The sequence below is a fragment of the Vulpes lagopus genome, chromosome 23 (genome assembly GCF_018345385.1).
Source record: "Vulpes lagopus strain Blue_001 chromosome 23, ASM1834538v1, whole genome shotgun sequence".
Taxonomy (NCBI): domain Eukaryota; kingdom Metazoa; phylum Chordata; class Mammalia; order Carnivora; family Canidae; genus Vulpes; species Vulpes lagopus.
In genome coordinates, this window is record NC_054846.1 from 48067716 (window position 1) to 48090143 (window position 22428).

The window sequence follows — 22428 nt, forward strand, 5'->3', positions numbered from 1 at the left end:
TCTTATTTATTAGTTTAATGTCTTTCTAACCCTTGGAATGTAAATTCCACGAGAAAAGGAATTTTATCTCTCTATTGTCATTTCTGTATCCCCACTATCATGAGCAGTGCCCAAGAAGACTATTGCTGTTTCAATAAATATTTATTTCCAATTTTATAAATTATGCAGTGAACATTCTCAGCATATATCTCTTTGAAACATTTAAATGATCTCTTTAGAGTAAATTTCTGGAGGTGGGATTACTATATCAAGAGGTACACACATTTCATATTATGTTCTCCATTGTCAAACTATTTCCAGAAAGATTGTTCAAATTTATGCTCCACCTACAGTGCAGGTTAGTGCCCATTCTCCTTACCTACACGAAATGTAGTCAACCTTTCTAATCTATAAGTAAAATGTAATAGCTTATTGTTTTATTTGTATTTTCTTTTTTTTAATATTTATTTATTTATGATAGACATAGAGAGAGAGAGAGAGGCAGAGACACAAGAGGAGGGAGAAGCAGGCTCCATGCCAGGAGCCCGATGCGGGACTCCATCCCGGGACTCCAGGAATGCGCCCTGGGCCAAAGGCAGGCGCCAAACCACTGAGCCACCCAGGGATCCCCTATTTGTATTTTCTTTAGACTATTAGACACTTGTAGATCTTAGACTGAATTTTGTATTTATGCAGCTTGACCTTTTGCTAGTAGGTTGTTAATATTTTCTTGTTGATTTATAAGAGCTAGTTAGATATTTGTTATTAACTCTTTTTAATTAATTAAGTATTATAAATATTTTCACTATTTGTTATTTGTCTTCTGGTCTTATTTATGGCTTTCTCACCATGCAGAATGTTTACATTGGTATGTGGTTACTGGTTGCTCTTTACAGCTTCTAACTTTTGGGACATGTTTTGAAAGGCTTTCTTCAACTCCAAGGTTATACAAATATTTCCCCATGTCTTCTTCAAGTATTTTTATGGCTTCATTCCCCCCACATACTTGGGTCTAAGAAGTGAGGTAGGGATAAATTTGTATTTTTTCTAAATGGATGACCAGTTATTCCAAAATCATTTACTGAATTATCCAACATATATCCACTGAATAGCATTTATTGATTTTCATGTGCCAGGCACTAAATCCTTTACATGCATAATCTAGTTTAATCCTTACATCAAGAGATGACAAAATCTGGGCAGCCCAGGTGGCTAAGCGGTTTAACGCCACCTTCCGCCCAGGGCGCTTCGGGCTTCCTGCAGGGAGCCTGCTTCTCCCTCTGCCTGTGTCTCTACCTCTCTCTCTCTCTTTCTGTTTCTTATGAATAAATAAATAAAATCTTTTAAAAAAATAAATAAATATAGAGAGATTACTTAAATTTGGGGAGATGTGAGAGAGGGAGATTCAAAGGTGATTCAGGTTTCTGGAAGGAATAGATTTAATGGGAAAGTGATGAGTTTTCTTTTAAACATGCTGAGTTGGAGATACCTTGGAGATATTCATTTGAAGATGTCAGGTAAGCAGGTATATCAATCTGGAGCTGAAACAAGAATTCTGAACTCGGGTATGAATTTGAGGAGTATATGCATACTGATAATAATTAAACCCATGGGAAGAGCTACAATTACTTAAGGAAAGGGTATTGAATCAAAAGAGAAAAGCTCCCAGGACAGATTGCTGAAACACTCCGACATTTAAAGGTTTAGTAATACAGGAGGGAGAAGCCAGTAAAAATGTCTGTAAAAGGCTGCCAGACAAGTAAGAGAAACCAGGAGAGTATGGTGTCTTAGAAGACAAGGAAAGAGTGCATTCAAGGAGGGAGTTCAAGGTTAATTCTAAGAGTGAGTGAAATGATGGACCATGAACACTAAGCTAGATAAATAGAGAAGTAAAGACAGGAAGGGGGTAATAGAAAGGAAGTGAAGTGATCAATAATCTTTTCAAAAAAAGGGAAGGACAATTGCACTCAGACTGGTAATAGTAAGTGAGCTGGAGGTGTAGGTGATTGTGGTCAGAAAGTGGACTTTTAGAATTAGAGATTTTAGGGGAAGGGGGAAAAGAATTTAGTGATTTTAGGAATGAAGAAAGTAGAGGAGTTTTAGGAGATGATGACAAGGTCCAGGGAGTGACTGGGGGAGAGTGGTAGGTGGTCAGGTAACATTAGAGGAGGACATTGGAGATTAGGTGGGTCTTTCATGAGGACTCTGAACTCACTTAGGATGAGTTCACTTGTACTGGCGGTACAAGATAACACAGTAATGAGTGCCAATATCTTCTGTGAACATGGGAGTACATGGGAGGCAGGTAGATTATAGTCAGTGAGGGAGAGGATGGCGGGGGTTTTTACAAAAGGGTGGGGGAAGCAGTGGACTCCAAATAGCACTGGGGAGTATCCTAGTCTCCTGACACTAAATAGGTGTGAAAGTGTGAGCAGACCTCACTGGAGGGAGCAGCACAGAAGGTGACCTAGAGAAGGCCAGGTTTACATAAGTATAGAAGTGGAGGGAGGGCAGCCCTGGTGGCCCAGCCTTCGGCCCAGGGCGTGATCCTGGAGACCTAGGATCGTGTCCCACATCAGGCTCCCTGCATGGAGTCTGCTTCTCCCTCTGCCTGTGTCTCTGCCTCTCTCTCTCTCTCTCTCTCTCTCACTCTCTGTATCTGTTGTCTGTCATGAATAAATGGGTAAAATCTTTAAAAAAAAATTTTTTTTGAAAAGTGGAAGAAACATTCAGGAAAATGATTGTGTAGAAGTTGGAATTCCAGAGGGCAAATGGAAGGTTTGTGTAGGGAGAGAGGATAGGGATTGTACTAGGCTTAAGGAAGTTCAGAGCATTTTAGGAATGACAGTTCCATAGAGGACAGGGGTAGAGAGCAGGTAATTATATTTGGGGCTTTGACCTATATAGAAATGAAGGGACGCCTGGGTGGCTCAGCGGTTGAGCCCCTGCCTTTGGCTCAGGGCATATCCCATGGTCCCCAGATCAGGTCCCGCATCAGACTCCCTGCATGGAGCCTGCTTCTCCCTCTGCCTATGTCTCTGCCTCTCTCTGTGTCTCTTATGAATGAATAAATAAAATATTAAAAAACAACAACAGGATCCCTGGGTGGCGCAGCGGTTTAGCGCCTGCCTTTGGCCCAGGGCACGATCCTGGAGACCCGAGATCGAATCCCACGTCGGGCTCCCAGTGCATGGAGCCTGCTTCTCCCTCTGCCTGTGTCTCTGCCTCTCTCTCTCACTCTCTCTGTGTGACTATCATAAATAAATAAAAATTTAAAAAATAAAAAAATAAATAAATAAAAAACAACAACAACAACAACAAAATGGGAATGAAGCTTGCCAGATGTAGTCACAGCTGACTCTTGGAGAATGGTGGACATAAAGTCTTAATAAAAGTCAGCTGTGGTCTGTAAGATCCTACAAGTTTTTGTTTTCATGCACAAGTGTGATTAGTCACAGTAGATGCAACAGAGGAGAGTAATGGGAGCTAAGAGGCTTGAAGTTCAAGTTTCTTTGAGGGAAGGAATGAACAGTGATCCTAAGCTTAAATTCTTAGGCGTAGCATCAACTGGTGCCCTCTTTAATCAGGGGTTGGAGGCCTTGGTACTTAGAGCTCGGGGTAGGGTATGAGAAAGAGGGACTTAGTAGTAGCCCGGGAACTGAGCCTAGAGCTACAGATGCAGGTCTAGTTTAGGGCTTACACTGGTGGGGCGCCTGGGTGGCTCAGATGTTTGGCATCTGCCTTCAGCTCAGATCATGATCTCCAGGTCCTGGGATGGAGCCCCATATCTGGCTCCCTGCTCAGCAGGGAGTCTGCCTCTCCCCCACGTTTGTTCCCTCTCTCTCTCTCTCAAGTGAATAAATAAAATCTTAAAAGAACTTCCACTGGAGAACAATTTTTATTTTTACTCTCTCAATGCCAAATGAGAAATGATGCCAAAACTATTATCTCAAAGTATTTTCACTCGTTATTACAGGCTCAAATTTTAAATGATCTGGGCCATTTGCCCCAAGTTTCCTTTGTATTTTAGCAAAGCGTGTATTTGCTTAATTCATAATTTACATAATCGTTGGTAAGTTAAATTTTCCAATGCAAGAGAAATCATGGTTTCAGGTTGGTATAACTATAGAATTCAGAAGTCTCAACAAAACTTAAAGTTGTCACATTTCAGGAGCGAAAGTATAAATCTTAGTTTTTAATTTGTTCTTTTCTTGCCAATGTCTTATAGAATCGATAGAAAATACATTAGCAGAACTAGGCCAGTGTCATATACAGTGCATCTCCCTCACAACCCTCAGCTCCTTGGGACTTCTTGTTCACTAAACTTCTGGGGATGCTTTTGGTTTCTAACACTTGGTATCTATTATGGATATATTCTATTTTTTCGCCACAGAAGCTCTTTGTTTTTTACCCACATATAATCACTTCTTAGATGCATATTTTTCTACATTTTAACAGCTCAGAAACTGATATACTTCTTATAATCCAAGCTGTCTTTGATTTGATGAAATATAGTCCTTGGTATCCCTCCCCTCCCACAGCCTAACATAATTCCTGACACACAGGAAGCACTGAACAAATGTTTGTTTATTGATTGACTAATATGTAAATTAAGAAGAGGCCATACAAGTTGAATTATTTCTTAAATACCAATTTTAACTTGACCTCCAGCATTTATTCAGACTCTTAAGTTTCATAAGTCTTTATTCAATAAAATGTTAGGTTGTTACAAAAATAGAGGAAAGGAATAAAGAAAGTGTAATAATTCATCTGCCTTTATAATGATTTAAAATGGATTTAATATTTACAAGGCATTCCTTAACAGCACGTACCTTACTTTTGTGTAGAATTTTTCACCAAAACAACAAACCATGCTATATATCATATATATATAAATGGCTATTAGAATAACAGAGGGATGCTTGACGCCTCAGCCCATAGAGCATGATCTTGGGATCATGAGTTCAAGCCCCACATTGGATGTAGGGATTACTATTTTTATTTTATTTTATTTTTTTAAAGATTTTATTTATTTATTCATGAAAGATACACAGAGAGAGGCAGAGACACAGGCAGAGGGAGAAGCAGGCTCTATGCAGGGAGCCTGACGTGGGACTCGATCCTGGGATTCCAAGGATCACGCCCTGGGCCAAAGGCAGATGCTCAACGGCTGAGCCACTCAGGTGTCCCAGGATTACTTAAAAAAAAAAAAAAAAAAAAAAGGGGATCCCTGGGTGGCTCAGCGGTTTGGCGCCTGCCTTTGGCCCAGGGCGTAATCCTGGAGTCCTGGGATCGAATCCGACGTCGGGCTCCCTGCATGGAGCCTGTTTCTCCCTCTGCCTATGTCTCTGCCTCTTTCTCTCTCTGTCTCTCATGAATAAATAAATAAAATCTTAAAAAAAAAACCACTCACTTTATGGGATATGTGGCTGGCTCAGTCAGGGTAGCATGCAACTCTTAATCTTGGGGTTGTAATTTCCAGCCCCACATTAGGTGTAGGGATTACTTAAATAAATAAACTTTAAAAATGAATAATAGGGATCCCTGGGTGGCGCAGCGGTTTGGCGCCTGCCTTTGGCCCAGGGCGCGATCCTGGAGACCCGGGATCGAATCCCACGTCGGGCTCCCGGTGCATGGAGCCTGCTTCTCCCTCTGCCTGTGTCTCTGCCTCTCTCTCTCTCTCTGTGACTATCATAAATAAATAAAAAATTTAAAAAAAAATTAAAAAAATAAAAATGAATAATAGGGAAAGTATATGATTTACCTAAACTAGTCAGGCTTGGTTTCTTGGTTTATATAGTACTTGTTCTTTACATCGAGCTGGGTTGTCCCATGGAAAGACACATGCACCAAAATCATTCTTAAGTGCAGCGCATTTGTACAAAGTGCTTCTTAAAACTGATTGCTTTAAAGTGAAATTCTAACTGCATATGTGCTGTTGCATTAATCTCTTTCTAGTCTTCAGAAGAAGGGGAAAAGGGGAAAGGGAAAAGATGCAGCACAGCTGAAGTATAATTGCTTTTACGCATCGTTCAATGAGGGAGGCAGTAAAAAGTGAAACTCCTATTATTACTTAGTAAAGAGCACCTTATTTAGCTCTTGGGAAAGATTGAAGGACATTTGCTGCTAAAATGCAATTTTCAAAAAATAAAATAAAATAAAATAAAATGCAATTTTCACTCACTTTGAAGGAATCATCACAAGTATCAACTAACTTAGAATCCTTAAGTCATCCTCAGGAAATGTTTCTATTCCTTTGTCTTACCTTTTCTGCCCATGCCGCTGTGTTGTCACTCTCCACTGCTTAGCTTTGATTCGACTTTTGGAGTAATCTTTGCCTCTACATATACATTTCCAGGCTCTCCTTAGGTTATTCCCTTTCTTGCTTTTGCTTTCATTGCAATGATATCTTCTCTGACATCCATTTTAGCCAAGATTAAGTTCCTTTTGCCCCTGAATATTTGCTTTTTCCCTACCTACAAGCTGGTTGTGAAGTCAGGTGTGTCCCAGGGTAGAAGTGTCTATTTTCCATTTCACTGAAGTTATTTCCTGGAGGGACACCTGGGTGGCTCAGGTTAAGCTGCTGCCTTTGGCTCAGGTCATGATCCCAGAGTCCTGGGATCCAGCCTCACATCAGGCTCCCTTCTCAGCGGGGAGTCTGCTTCTCCCTCTGCCCCTCACCCTGCTCATGCTCTCTCTCTTTCTCTCTCTCTCTCCATCTCTCTGTCAAATAAATAAAGTCTTTTTTAAAAAAGTTACTTCCTGGAATTACTTGTCTCTTGGGAAAAGAAGGATGGTTTTCAATGAAGCTACTTCAGAAAATAGTGAGCAGTAATTTTGCAAGTTATAGTGAAGGATCTTGGTAGCAGTGGTTACCCTCCTTTATGGGGAAGTTACCATATCAATGCTTTATTTTTCCCCTCCCACTCAAGATGCTTACAAGTTATTGGAGAAGGGACTTCTTGTGACTTCCAGATATTTCCCCCTTTGACTTCTTTTTTCAATTATTTGTTTATATTTAGTTAGTTTTGCTCTCTAGCTAGGTTTTACTCCCCCCCCCCCCCCCCAAACAAGCTCTGGCCGGTTTTATTAGAGAGAGATTTTGCATGTTTTGCTTTTCACCAGTCTGTTCTGACATGCTTCTAATGATATCAGAATCACCTGGATTAATGATAGCCAGTGTGCATACTCCACAGTATTTCCCACATTCTAAACCCAATTCAATAGTCTTGCCACTGTACTGATGATGGACACCAGGTTTGGCCAATATGGCTTAATACTCTATTTCAGATTTCCTCAAAGCTGGGCAGTTGTTGGTGAGGATGATCAGTGTCGCTTTTGCCATCTCTGATTATTTTCAGATTCTGCTTGTACCCCAACATACTTTCCACTTTTCATGATGAGTTGGAGCCCAGAGTAGAAAGATTCCAGTGGCCTTTTCATCTTTTATGTAGCCACTGTATTTCCTGCCTTAGGTTTTGAGCAAGCCCCAACCAAGAACAGCTGCTAAGATGGCTATGAGTGAGGAAAAGTCACTGTATTTTACTTATTAAGCTATATTTTAGCTAATTTCCTGAGTGGGTGTTTAATCTAAGCTTTGATGATTTTATCTATAAAATATGGATGGAAATGCCTACCTATCAGGGTTTTTGTGACATTGCCCATCCAGAAGTGGTAGCTAGTTCATTTCATAGCTCTTTATAAAATGTCATTCAATTCAGTACATTCCTTCACTATCTACAACTCGAAATCACTGTAATTTCTTGCTCTGCTCTTGTCCTAAATGTTCTTGCCCTTAACTCACTTAACTTTTCCAAATTCACATGGGCTTCTGGTTGGCTGGTCATATAGTTTATTGGGCACTTTTTTTTTTTTTTAAGTAAGCTGTATGGCCAACATGGGGCTTGATTCAAGACCCTGAGGTCAAGAGTTGCATGCTTTACCAACTGAGCCAACTGGGTACCCCTAATTTATTTGGACACTTTTAAGCATACAAGGCGGCAGCACCATCAATAATTATGTTAGGATAACAGGTGTAAACTGGGATTGTCCTAGGCAAATTAGAATGTATCCCATCCGTTAGCCTTCTCTGGCTCCAGCAGACTGCTTCCAACCTCGGGAATTATCTTCATGTTGCCATTTCAGGACTCCATGGCTTTACTGACTTTTTTTGTGTGTGTGGTGAAAAAATTTATATTTAGATTTATAGCCAGCTGGACTCAGTTCAGATGACCCCAGTTTTGTTGGCAACATCCAAAGCATCATAGTCAGGAGCCAGTCAAACATATGCTTTCTTCCCTCCATCAGGCCCAATCAAGGTGGCCACATCAATGTCATAGAGCTTCTTCACAGCCTGTTTGATCTGGTGCTTATTTGGCCTTGACATCCACAATGAACGCAAGTGTGTTGTTGTCTTCTATTTTCTTCATGGCTGACTCAGTAGTCAGGGGGAACTTGATGATGGCATAGTGATCAAGCTTGTTTTTCCTGGGGGTGCTCTTTCGAGGATATTTGGGCTGCCTTTGGAGACACAGGGTCTTGGGTCGTTGGAATGTAGGTGACGTATGGATCTTCTTCTTCTTCTTTTTTTTTTGTGACTGTACATGCCTTTCAGCACCACTTTCTTAGCTTTCAAAGTCTTTGCTTTGGCTTCAGCTTTGGGAGGGGCAGGGGCTTCCTTCTTCGCCTTCGGCACCATCTTTGTGAAAGGGCTTTAATGACTTTTTGTATAAACTCTCCCCTCTGTCACTACACTATCAATACCTATGCTCAGAACTGTATATATTTACTTTCTAAACCACCTTCCTTTACCAACTTTTCCATTTGTGTTAAAGGCTAGCCCACCCTTCAGAGTTTATCTTTGACTTTCTATATTCCTTCAGATCTCATATCCAGCCAGTTGGCAAAGTCTCTGTTAGTTCAACTCTATAAGCATAGATTGAGCATTCATTTTGTTCCAGACACCAAGTGAACTGCTAGGGGCACAAAGAGAAATAAGATACAGATAGTATCTTTGGTATAGTGGTTATATATATATATATTTTTTTTAAATATTTTATTTATTCATGAGAGAGAGAGAGAGGCAGAGACACAGGCAGAGGGAGAAGCAGACTCCATGCAGGGAGCCTGATGTGGGACTCGATCCCAGGTCTCCAGGATCACGCCCTGAGCCAAAGGCAGGCACTAAACCGCTGAGCCACCCAGGGATCCCCTGTATAGTGGTTATATTAATGTGAAAGTTACCAATTCTGCTTGAATGAGTCAAGGACGACTTGGCAGAAATAAAGGTGAAGCTGACCTATCACTGTATGAATGAATTAATATATATTTTATTGCCTAAATTTGTCAGATACTATACTATGCACTAATAATACATTGATAAGCCTGGCAGGTATAGCCCCTGGAACTTATAGACAATTAGTGAAGGTAGACAATATAAAAGTGAGGAGTGTTACAAAGGATGAGAATGGGACATAATGTGAATGTATAGAAGAAGAACTAGCCAATTTTGCTTTCAATTCAGCTGAAACCTGAAAAGACAAATACGAGTAGTTAGGTGAGGGGTAGAGATTGCTAGGGGAGTGGAGGAGAGATAGGTGTGAAAGAGGAGAGAGTATGATGCATTGAAGCACTGATGGGAAACTAGCATGTCTGCCGAGGAGAGAAAAGTGGGAGAAAAGAACATAGAATGAAGGTAGAAACACAGATAGGGGTCAGAACATATAAGACCTTGTAGACCATATTAAGGATTTTGGACTTTATCCCCAGTTCAATGGACAGCTTTAATATAAGCATTGACAATGATATAAACAGCTTTGCCCTTTTTAAAAGAAGACTGTTGCAGTAGCTTAGATAAGAAATGATGGTGGTAAAAATGGAGAAAAAGATGGTTTTCAGAATATCTAGAAAGTATGATGACAAAATTAGTCATTGATTTGTAATGAATGATGAAGAAGGAATGGTCGGAGATGACTCTTAAAGCAGCTGGTACTATCATTTACTGAGCTGAGAAACACCAGAGAAGAACCAGGTTTGGGAATGAAGACGATGAGTCCAGGTTTGGATATGCTGAGTTTGAGGTGCCAGTGGAAAATTCAGGTAGAGGGCTTATGGAGGCAGTTGGATATGTGGGTCTGGAGCTAGAGATTTGAGAGTTGCAGATATGCCATTGGTAATAAAGCCATGGGAGTGAATGCATTTTCCTTAGGAAAAAGCCAGAGTAGGAAGAGATGTGTGCATTAGAAAAGAATGTGAAAAACATTTAATGGTCTCACAAAGGGAGAGCTGTCAAAGATGGGCAAAAGGAACATCTAGAGAAGAGAGAAGAAAATCAGAAATGTGTGATATCACAGAAGTTAAAGGAAGAAAGTATTTCAAACAGGTAATTGGTCAAAGCAAAATGAGAAATAAAATTTGATGATCTTACTGAGGCAGTTTTTGAGGATTGGCAGGCACAAATTCCAGTTTTGATGGGGTTGAGGAGTAAGGGGTGGTTAATAAAATCAAGGCAGAGTCTGTTGGCCACACTTTCTACAACTTTAGAGAGAAGGGAGAGAGAACATAAGGAAGATGTGGATGAAAGACTAAAGAGCATTTATCTTTTTTTTTCTTTTAATGAGGGATACTTGAGTATGTTTAAATATTGACTAGAAAGGAACCACTAAAGAGGAAGAGGTTGGAAACAGGAAAGAGACAATACTAAGGCAAAGGCCTCCTAGGAAAGCGAGGGCTCCAAAGCACAGGTGGAGGGGCCAGCCTTTAATTTAATTTAATTTTTAAAGATTTTATTTATTTATTCATGAGAAACAGAGAGAGAGAGAGAGAGAGGCAGAGACAGAGACAGAGACAGAGGCAGAGGGAGCAAGCTCCATGCAGGGAGCCCAATGTGGGAACCGATCCTAGGACTCCAGGATCATGCCCTGAGCCAAAGGCAGACCTGAGCTAAAGGCAGATGCTCAAGCGCTGAGCCCCCCAGGAATACCAAGCCCCTCCTCCTTTTAAAGGTTGGCCCCCTGGGTGGCTCAGCAGTTGAGCGTCTGCCTTTGGCTCAGGGCATGATCCCTGGGTCCTGGGATCGAGTCCGAGGATCGAGTCCTGCATCAGGCTCCCTGTCTATGTCTCTGTCTCTCTGTGTCTCTCATTAATAAATAAATAAAATCTGTAAAAATAAATAAATAAATAAAAGATAAAAGGAGGAGAGGCTCTTCTTCCCTCTTTGTGACAGAAGAGAACACAGAAAGGGAATTATAGGTGCAGGTAGGAGGTGGGAAGTGAAGTAGCTTCCCCTTGATGGCCTTTCATCTTTCAAAAATAGGTACTCAATAAATATTTCTTAAATCAATGGATGAATAAATGCAAATAACACAAATCTGAAATCCACATCATTTCTTATTTTCCTCTAGAAGCATTCTGTTGTCTAGAAAAGCATGGAGATGATAGTGGAGGTGAGCAGGATTCAGAATATTTTTTAGGAAGAGTATTCTTTAGGAAGAATGCTTCTTGGAAAAGAATGTTTCAAAATCAAACAACATGTATACTAAAATCATGCTCCAAATGGAAATCAGCAGGGAAAATGCTGCTCTATTGGATAAAGTAAAAGCAAAAAAGCTGACTATCTGTTCTATGGCCTGCTTTGTTCTATACTTTTATTTATTTATTTATTTATTTATTTATTTATTTATTTATTTTTTATGATAGTCACAGAGAGAGAGAGAGAGAGGCAGAGACACAGGCAGAGGGAGAAGCAGGCTCCATGCACCGGGAGCCCTATGTGGGATTCGATCCCGGGTCTCCAGGATCGCGCCCTGAGCCAAAGGCAGGCGCCAAACCGCTGCGCCACCCAGGGATCCCCTGTTCTATACTTTTAATTTAAAAAATTCTTTTTCAATCCCTTGAAGTTTCAGACCACAAACTCTGACTCTGGGGGGAGAACATGGAATAGTCACCCTACTGAGCACTTATTTGCTGAGAACTATGGAGAGTAACTCTCATTTTATCTTCATATGGACTTTATGAAGCAGGCGTAATTAATACTGTCTCCGTTTTAAGATGGTGGAAACTGAGCTTCAGAGAGGATAAATGTGACAAGGCCACTCAACTGATTAGTGGTAGAGACAGGATTCAAACCCAGATCTGCCTTCATTGTTCTTAATTGTGGTGCTATGGGTCCATCTCAGATTTTAACTCTTATCACTGCAGACTTATCACTCTTCATGGTACAGTCATCAGTAAAATGTTCCCTGGCATGCCATGGGCTTTATTCTCTTGTGATATTTCCTGCTCTTCAAGATACAAATTCTATCTCCATTAGTGCCCTACTTAAATCCTACTTTCTCAGAACACCTGGACGGCTCAGTGGTTGAGCACCTGCCTTCGGCTCAGGTCATGATCCTGGAGTCCTAGGATCGGGTCCCACATTGGGCTCCCTGCATGGAGCCTGCTTCTCCCTCTGCCTATGTCTCTGCCTCTCTCTCTGTGTCTCTCATGAATAAATAAATAATCTTTTTCAAAAAATCCTACTTTCTCACTAAACACTTTAGGACACCTCAAATCCTGATGGTCTCTCTGTCTTTGAAATCCTACAACAGTTTGTCTGTGCTTCTCACTTGGTGAAATTTTTCTGCATTGTAATTGAGAATATTCACTTTTCTTTTGAGCTTTTCATAGGATTTTCTTATGATAATGACTTAACAGCACAATTCCACAAGCTTCTTAGGGGATAGGAGGTACATCCTATGCCTTTTTATTTTGTCTGTCTTTCTTTATTTCTGAACATCTTTATTTTTTTAAAAATTTTTTTAAATTTTTATTTATTTATTTATTTATTTATTTATTTATTATTTATGATAGTCACAGAGAGATAGAGAGAGAGGCAGAGACACAGGCAGAGGGAGAAGCAGGCTCCATGCACCAGGAGCCCAACGTGGGATTCGATCCCGGGTCTCCAGGATCGCGCCCTGGGCCAAAGGCAGGCGCCAAACCGCTGCGCCACCCAGGGATCCCTAAATTTTTATTTATTTATGATAGTCACACACAGAGAGAGAGAGAGAGAGAGAGAGAGGCAGAGACATAGGCAGAGGGAGAAGCAGGCTCCATGCACCGGGAGCCCGACGTGGGATTCGATCCCGGGTCTCCAGGATCGCACCCTGGGCCAAAGGCAGGCACCAAACCGCTGCGCCACCCAGGGATCCCTCTGAACATCTTTAAAACTTATTCTTAATGCCTTGTCCATGGTTTGTAGTCAATATTTATTGCTAAAGATTGCTGGGCCAGGGTAGCCCGGGTGGCTCAGCAGTTTGGCACCTCCTGCAGCCTGGGGTATGATCCTGGAGACCCAGGATCAAGTCCCACGTTGGGCTCCCTACATGGAGCCTGCTTCTCCCTCTGCCTGTGTCTCTGCTTATCTCTCTCTCTCTCTCTGTGTCTCTCATGAATAAATAAATAAAATATTAAAAATAAATAAATAAAAACAAAGATTGCCGGGCTAATCTCACCACGGATATTGGTTGAATGTTTCTGAGAACTGTCTGCAGCTACTTCAGAAAGTTTCTTGTTGATGTTAATTGGAGAAATGGAGGATTTAGGGCGCCTGGGTGGCTCAGTGGTTGAGGTCTGCCTTTGGCTCAGGTTGTGATCCTGGAGTCCTGGGATGGAGTCCCACATTAGGCTCCCCATGGGATGGGCTGCTTCTCCCTCTGCCTATGTCTCTGCCCCTGTCTCTGTGTCTGTCATGAATAAATAAATAAAATATTTTAAAAAAAAAAGAGAAATGGAAGATTTATTATTATTTCTGCAGTGGATTTTATTTTTCTTTTTTGGTTACAAAGCTGGGAATCTCAAAAAGAATATGGGTTTGTATGCATATAAGGGCAGTGGGGGGTTCCTTTGAAAGGGACTGTAGAGAAGCAGACTTTTTATTTTGTAAAGGTTTTTCCAGCTTACAAGTTCTCATAAAAAAAAAAAAAAAAGCCCAAATTGGTTGAACTTGAAGTTTCCCTCCTCCTTTCTCCTCCTTCAGAGCCTTTTTCTAAACCTACTTCCCTTAAAATGACTTTTATTGATTTTCACTCAATGAGAGTTATTCTTCAGAATGAGGATGGAGGGGTCAGAGAGAGAAATTTACCCTGTGTTACCTGTGGAATAGGTGTACCTCCGTATCTAGTCTTGTTTTATTTGTTCTGTTTCCTGTATCCAGAAACCTGCACACTAGGGATCATTAGGTCCTCTGTGTCTTGGTCGGAGCTTGAGTACAGTATACTAATAGATCAATTTATGTGTTCATTCATTCAGCAAACATTTATTGAGCAGGCATGTCCTAGGCATTGGAGATACTAAGATGAATAAGACGTAGTCACTGCCCTCAATGACCTCCAGATGTACATGAAGGCACCAACTTGGTGGGGGTTGGGGTCAGGGAAGGCTTTCTCAACGAGGTAACTGAATATTCTCCCTTAGGGAATCCTAAGAGACTAAAGAGGTCAACCTTGTAAAATACATATAAACATCTAATCAAATTAGCCAATTAGAAAGACATTTATTAAGAAAGGACAGTCTTTTACCAGTATGTCCTATGTTTCTTTTTCAGTTTTTATCTTAACTTCTTTGTCGCCAGTCTTATCCCTCTCCAGCATACATTTAAAATTGCCCCCAAATCTATTTTTTCTAAACCTTGATCTGATCGTGTCATTCCTAACCTGAGAATTTTTAAGGGCTCCTCATTCACTCATTTTGTATAGTCATCGATCACCTACTGTGATGTTAAGTGTTTGGGATGGGGTGGTAAGCAAACAGTCCTTCCCTTTAAGAGGCTTATAGTCTAGACCAGGAGACAAATAAGCAGATAGTTTCAGTATAGTTTAATACTAGCTTTGACAGAGGAAGCACAGGATTCTGTGGGAGTGTGTAGAGGAGCACCTTGTGCTGTCTTGGGAAGTCAAGTAGAGCTTCCTGAATCTTGTCCTTAGCTTTAAATCAATTCAATCTAACAGATACTAGTATCTATTGTGCTAAGTCCTATGCAAAACAACTGCTTCTAAACAGATCAAAGTCTAGTGGAGGTGCCTGAAAATTTAATCAATAATTCCAGCACAGCATGGTGAGTGGATAGATAAATACATAGCATGCTACAATAACACAGGTTGAGGAAAAGAGAGGACTGGTGGGTAGTGCAACTTCCTGGAAGAGACCAGGCCTAACTAAGTCTTGAAGTACGAATAGGAGTTGGCTAGATACAGCATAATCTGGATCCTTAACCAACAAACAAAATCCTTCACAATTCATTGATCTACCTTTCCAGTGTGCCCTTATATCTTCTATGCCTTTGTTTTTCAAACTAGAAACAAGAGCCCCTGGATTATTTAGTGTTATACATGCGATATGAGAAAGCACTGGATAAATGTGGTGCATCTTTCTGGAGCATCAGTTTTATCAGCTGATAAATCACTGAGAACATTGTTTTATATTCAAACATAATATATTTGTGGAGTTGAAGGCAAAATTTCCATTAATTTTTTTTCAAGATAAAACCTGATGCATAAATTTCAGGCTTGCCCTTAGACACTGCTATCCACCATCACCCCTTTCTTGTAGAAAAGTTTGAACTGCAATATCTGAATACACCAAGAACTTTCATGTCTCTATGCCTTAGCATATACTGTTCCCTCATCACTTTTCTCCTCCTTAGGTAAACTGGATCCTTCAAAGCCCAACTTAAGTGTTTTCCCATATAGTCTTTTTTGGGGGGAGGAGAGAGAGAGAAAAAGAGAACATTCCAATGGGAGGAGCATAGGGGAAGGCAGAGGAAGAGGGAGAGAGAGAATCTCAAGCAGGCTCCACACCCAGCATGGAGTTCATTGTGGGGCTCGATCTCATGATCCTGAGATCATGCATGACCGGAGCCAAAATCAAGAGTCTGACACTTAACCAACTGAGCCACCCAGGCCCCCGCATAATAATCGTTCTTAACACTGTTTAAATGTCATCCCATATAATGGTTATTTTTAAGATCTCATTTATTTATTTGAGAAAAAGAGAACACAAGAAGGGGGAGGAGCAGAGGAAGAGGGAGAAGCAGACTCCCCACTGAGCAGGGAGCATGACATTGGGCTCAATCCCAGGACCCTAAGATCATGAGACACTTAACCGAGCCACCCAGGTGCCCCTAAAGTGGTTATTTTTTGAATACTCACTTCAACTCTTGCCTCCTCTCCTCATAGCTCCAGGCAGAGTGAGCACCTCCTGCCATCCTTTACTCAGAATCTCAGTCACAGCGCTGCTCACATTGTACAGCACTGCTCACCAGCTGCTTCCTCGGCTCTGCTCCTGGAATTGTAGGCTTCTCTAGGACAGGGATGGACTATTTTAAAATTTACCCTTTGTGTCCTTAGTGTCTGGCGCAATAAATGTCTATTGAAAGTAGTATTTATGGATCATTCCTTACTCTGCATCACCTCTACTCTTATGTAAAGTAATATCTTCTTTACCTCTCATTTTCAGGGAATGATGTATTCTATGAACGTATGTTTTCCAGACAACTGAAATTTACTTCCTAAAGTATAAAAATCTGCTTTTGGTGCGAATTTATTTTTTTAAGCTTTTACATACTTGCTTGCTCTCATAAGTAAAATATACTAAGTATGGTGTGTTCCTTGATGGCTTATCCCTGAAAGCATTCGGGTTATGCTGGTTTGGAATTTGTGACATCCTCTAGGGGCCACTGATGGGATAGGACCTTTTGCCTCCACACTGAAGAACTCCATCCTCTTCTTTGAGTTCTTGTGCTCGCTTCTTGTATATTGGTCCCCACTTCTGGCTGTGAGTGTGTTTGTTCTAACCACATTGCCCTTTGCTCCTTTTATATGCTTTTTAATGGATATTAAAATGACAAAACTAATATATGTTCCCTGAAACACAAATGGAAGCATTTGAAGCAAAAAATCCCTTCTTCATTCCTGCTCCACCCCTCCCCCCTCCCCTCCCTGCCCCCAGCACTCACCCACATCCCCACTCCCCCTCCTTGGCATAACCGTTGTTGGCAGTTTAATGTATATCCCCACAGGCCATTTCTGTCGATATGTGTGCATACTTGGGTACATACAAATATCCAATCATATTATGCATGCCCTTATACAACTTGCTTCTCTTCCCACCTGACAATATACAATAGATATTCTTGCATGTCAGTACATCCAAGTCTATCTCCTTCTTTTTAATGGCTGCCCCCTTTTAATTTGACAATCTTAATCAGCTGTAAATGGGAAAGCCAAATAATCGAGCTTATTAGGATTGTACCTAAGAAAGAGTAAATCGGCTCTGAGTGAAGGCTTGAGGAATTCTCCTAGGAGTAAAATGTGTTAACTTTAGTGCAAGGACTTTGTAGTGTTTATTTTAGCTATTCTGGGACACTTTTTTGCTTGTTTCCTGGTCCATTGTGTTCTGGATAGCTGAGGTTGCTGGACAATGACCTGTGAATTCGTGAGGCATTACATATTCAATTTTGCATATATAACTTTGCTATGATTTTGTGGATTTAATTTTTTCATTATTTCATGTAATTCTTCAGTACTTGCATTATGTGCAAAGGATTGATATGGTAGCAGTTAAAAATGTTTGGCTTGATGATTGACATAGGGCTTCTTATCTGTATCATCTACCTGTGAGAATATCCACTGGATTTATGAAAACTCTAGAAGCTGATCTGAGGAAGCCCTTTACTACTAATGAATGTTAAAGTACTAATAGCATCTTGTTCCATAAATAATAAAATTCTATTTCAGATTTATATAGGGTCTCCCTTCTGCTTCATCTCCCATAGAAAGTGGCTAAATCCAGTTGTCCTTTTTTTTTTTTTTTTTAAAGTAGACTCCACACCCAATGTGGAGCCGGAGGAGGGGCTTGAACTCACTACTCTGAGATCAAGACCTGAGCTGAAATCAAGAGTCCGAGGCTTAATTGACTGAGCCACCCAGGCACCTCTGTCTTTTAAATTTTTTTTATTTTGTTTTTTTTAAAGTAATCTCTACACCCAATGTGGGACTCAAACTTAAACCCTGAGATCAAGAGTCACATGTTTTACCAACTGAGCCAGCCAGTGGCCCCTAAATCCTGTTAATTCACATTTTAGATCTGTAATGAGTCCCTTCTTCTCCATTTACTTTCTCAATACCTTGGTTCAGGCCCTACTAGATCCCAACTCACTTACCTGTAACAAACTTCTTAATTGGTCTTCCTGCCTCCTGTCTAACCTCCACCATCCTCACCCAGTAACTAGTACTTTTTTTAAGCAGAAATCTTACCATGTCACCCCCCCTGAAAAACCCTCTAGGGATTTCTCATCAGCTATAGGATAAAGTCCACTTTCTTTGTTATACACAGCTTTTTTTTTTTTTTAAAGATTTATTCATTCATGAGAGACACAGAAAGAGAGACAGAGACATAGGCAGAGGGAGAAGTAGGCTCCCTGTAGGGAGCCCAATGTGGGACTCGATCCCAGATCCTGGGATCACACCCTGAGCAGAAGGCAGAAGCTCAACCACTGAGCCACCCAGGTGCCCCTAGTATACATAGCTTTTTGTGATTTGCCCCCACTTGTCTTGATTATCCCTTGCTGCTCAATGACTCATACTTCAATTTCTAGGGAAATCAAGTGGCTTATAGCTCCTTAAGCACATCACAGAAGAGAATTCTCAACAGATGCTTGTTAAATAAATGGATAAAACACCCTATGTAGCTGGGTTGACCATTTAACCTGCTCAGCTCAGGATGGTCCCTGTTCACACTGGCCATAGCAGCATAATTAATAATGCTCCTTTTCACCCTCAGATTTGTCTCACACCAATAAATTACACGGTCATCCCAATCGTTTTCTACCTCGTCTCCTCTACCAGATGATGAGCTCTTTGGGGGCAGAAATTTTGTTTGTCAATTTTATTTTTATACCCTCGCTTATGCATTCAACTAAGAGATTGCCACTGTTTAGATACTGAGGATATAATGTTGAATAAGACCAAAATGGTTCCTGCCCTCAGGAAGCTTACAATCCAACATAAAGAATTATCTAATGGGAAGAATAGCACCTAATACAACAAATGCTGCTGTGACTGAATGACTAAATGTGGATTAAGACTTAGAGGCTCCTAACAAACAATCCAGTCTGATGAATTACAGATACAGAAATAGTCATACCCATAGAACTCTAGATTGATCAAATCAATAATCATTTACTTAAAAGGGTTGCTAATTAAAATTTTGAAATACAAGCCACACATATACACGTAAACATACATGACGTGTAGATGCTACCTTAATGTTACACATGAGAAAAAAGAACCATGAAATAATAGCAAGAATGAGACTTTGAGGGCTCTGTGTTTTTTAAAGAGACAGTTTGTAATCCCATGTGGTTATTTGCTGAGTGGATTATCAGTATGTACCCTACCTCCCCCCCTCTTTTTTTTAGATGAGAAATCTGAGGTTTCAGAAACTGAGCCACAAACAAAGGAGTGATTTCTTAAACCAGGATTAGACTTTGGTTGGGCTTTGCTTTCAGAGCTAGGAGTACCTGCTATCCTAGATTTTTTAACCATGTTCCATGGGCAAATTGCAAAACCCTTTAAACTTCAGGTTCCTATTTTATATATAAAATAATGATAATATTATCTCCAGAATTAATCTAAGGGTTAAATGAGGTTATGTAAAGGCATTTAGTCCTGTAACCTGGCTCTTAGAAGGCGCTCGGGGAATGTTAGTTCTCCATCCATTTCCCCCTATTTATCTTTCTGTCCTTGGTGAATTAAAAAATGATATAAGATGATTTGGGGGGAAAAAAGAACTGTAATACGGATACCAATAAAATTTTAAATTCTTGATTCTGGGTGCTAAGCTAGGCCTTCCCCACCATCTCTGAAAGTTGTAGTTTTACTTACATTCATCTGTTATCTTATTATTATAGACAAAGACCCTGCGCAGCATTCCAGGAACAAAGCAGTAGGTAAGATTTTTCTGGAAAAAAGACAAGGGTTTATGAGGGAGCCAGGATTTGGGGGTCATTTCGCTGCAGAGGGTGTCAGCCTCAAAGATGTACCCATTTACTCGTGATCACTTTGGGTTCCAAAAAGGAAGAAGAGCACCAAAGCATTCGTTGAGATGGGGGGGGGGGGGGGGGAGGAAGGGATGGGGAAAATGTGAACAACAACAACAAAAAAAGCAAGAGCTCCCTTCGGTAACCCCAGTGTCCGGCGACCCGAAGACTTTGGAGCTCTTTGGTGAGGGCCAGCAGGTCTGTCTGTTCTCCAGGAGTGCCCTGGGTCTGGACTCCATTTCCCAGAGTCCCTTAGTGCCCTAATGTATTCAGTGCTCAGAGTGCCTGTATGTGTGTGAGTGTGAGAGAATGTGTGCGTGTGTGTGCGTGCGTGTGTGTGTGTGTCTCCGAGTCCCTGGGAGAGTGGAGGCTCATTCACTGATTAGAGCCAGCGCTGAGAGGCAGCACTGCTCCTTCTCTCACACCAACCGAGTCTCTTGATCTGTACATGCAATCCCAGGCAGCTCGCGACCACAAACCCGGGGCCGGCCGCCTGCTGCTGCCGCTGCCGCTGCCGCCGCCGCCGCCGCCGCTGCCTCCGCCGGCTCTGCGCACCCCGGACTTTTCATGCTCCACACTCACCGCCTCCTTCCCTCCGTGTCCTGAAAAGTGCGACCGTTCTCCCAAGGAATTTCCACGGCAAGTATGGAGACCAGAAAGGGGTGTGGGTGTGTGCGCGTACCCAGAGGGGTGGGTGCGAGAGCGGCGGGCTGCTCGGGAGCCTCACTAACTTTCCGGGTCCGTTTCCTAGGGGTTCGGGCGGCGCCCCCCGACAGGGGCGAGGGCTGGGACCCGGGCTGGCGCGTCTCTGATCGCCGCGACGGTGCTTCCCGGCATCGGTGCCCTGCGCGCTCCGTGCGCTCAAACTTTCCGTCTTGAGTTTTCCTTAATGCGTTTTATTTGGGGGGTGCGAGGGGGAGGGACCAGATGCGGGAATTGGACAAGCAGGGAGGGTGAGGGGACAGCCAGGGAAGGGAGCAGGACTTCTTTTCTCCATCTTCTAATAAGCCCCGTTCCCACTTTGTTGGGGGCGATGGGGAGAATGCCCGGTCGCCGCGCTCCCCCGCGGTGATTTCCGGCGGGGCCCGGCCCGGGCGGCGCACAGCGGGGAGCCCGAGGCGGCGGGCGGGAGGGCGGCGGGGAGACCCCGGGGCGGAGGGTCGCCGCCGCCCCCACGCAGCACGCGAGGCGCCCGGCGGGGTCCCCGCGCGCGGCTGGGAGCCTCCGGCCGCGGGGTGCTGGCTCACTTCTTCCCAGCGGGGGCGGGTGCGAAGGGCGTGGAGGGAGGTGGGGGGAGTCGCGGCGCGCGGCGAGGAGGCAGGTGCTGGCACTGAGGTGCTCCGTTCTGAACGCACCCGGTAAACTCCCTGCTCCGCCCGGCGGACCGCCCGGCCCCGAGCACAGGACCCGCGGGGGGCCTCCCGGGATTTTCGGGGTCGGGACTCTTCGCCCCGCGCTTCTACCGAGCGGGGCGGGAGGACCGCCGTGTAGACAGCGGCGCGTAGCTCTCGTCCTAGTTTTATTTTGATCTCAGACCTGCCTTCAACTGAGTAACAATTTCTCTTCCTCCGACTTGAGAACAAAACTTTTCAGCGAGCACGCAGGTCGCCGCAGTCCTGCGGCCGCCGCCGCGGTGCTCGTCCGCCCCCGCGGAGCCACCGGGTCGGCGCGGAGCCGGGCCCCGCCACCGCGCTCCCGAGCCCCGGGCCGGGCCCCCTCCCCAGCCCCGGGCTCTCGGGGCTCGGCCTGGGCGTTTCGCCTTTGTGCTTTGTAAGGGAAAGCCTTTCCTTCCAGGGCACCGCAAACTTGGGCGGAGAGCTTCCGTGTGGCCCCCCCGGGCGAGGCCGCCCCCGCTGGGGAGGCCATCGGAGGGGATGCGCGGGCCGCCCGTGGCTCCACGCGCCCCTCCGAGCGCTCGGGGCCCGGGTGGACCCCGGCCGGCGAGGGCGCGCGGGAGCCCCGAAGTGGCGGCGGCTCCGGCCGCCCGGAGGCGGAGGAAGAGCTCGCGCTTCCCGTTCGGAACGCGCCGCTCGTTTGGGCCCCGGCCCGGGCCGCGGCTGCAGCGGAGGGCAGGGGCCCGGGCCGGGGGGCGGGGGCGCTCGGCGTGGGGTTCGGCGCTGCCCGGCGTGGCGTGGCGTGGCGTGGCGTGGCGGGCCCGGGCGGCCCGGGGTCCGTGGCCTGCGCCGCCTGCGCGCCCCGGGGCGGCCGAGGGGGAGGACTGGGGCGCTCGCTGCCCGCCGATGCCCGCCGGCCACGTCGCTCCTGCAGCCCGCGCTTCGGACCCGGCCTGAGGGGCAAAGGGGGAAGAAAGGAAAAATAAAGAGGCAAAAGGGCGGGCAGCGAGGAAGCGGCGGGTCGGCCCAGAGGGAGCA

The 22428-nt window shown here is 43.7% G+C and overlaps 1 pseudogene; it reads right to left on the reverse strand.

Annotated features, from left to right (window-relative positions):
- Positions 1-2078: 2078 nt before the first annotated feature.
- Positions 2079-7422, reverse strand: LOC121481037 (annotated as a pseudogene).
- Positions 7423-22428: the final 15006 nt, after the last annotated feature.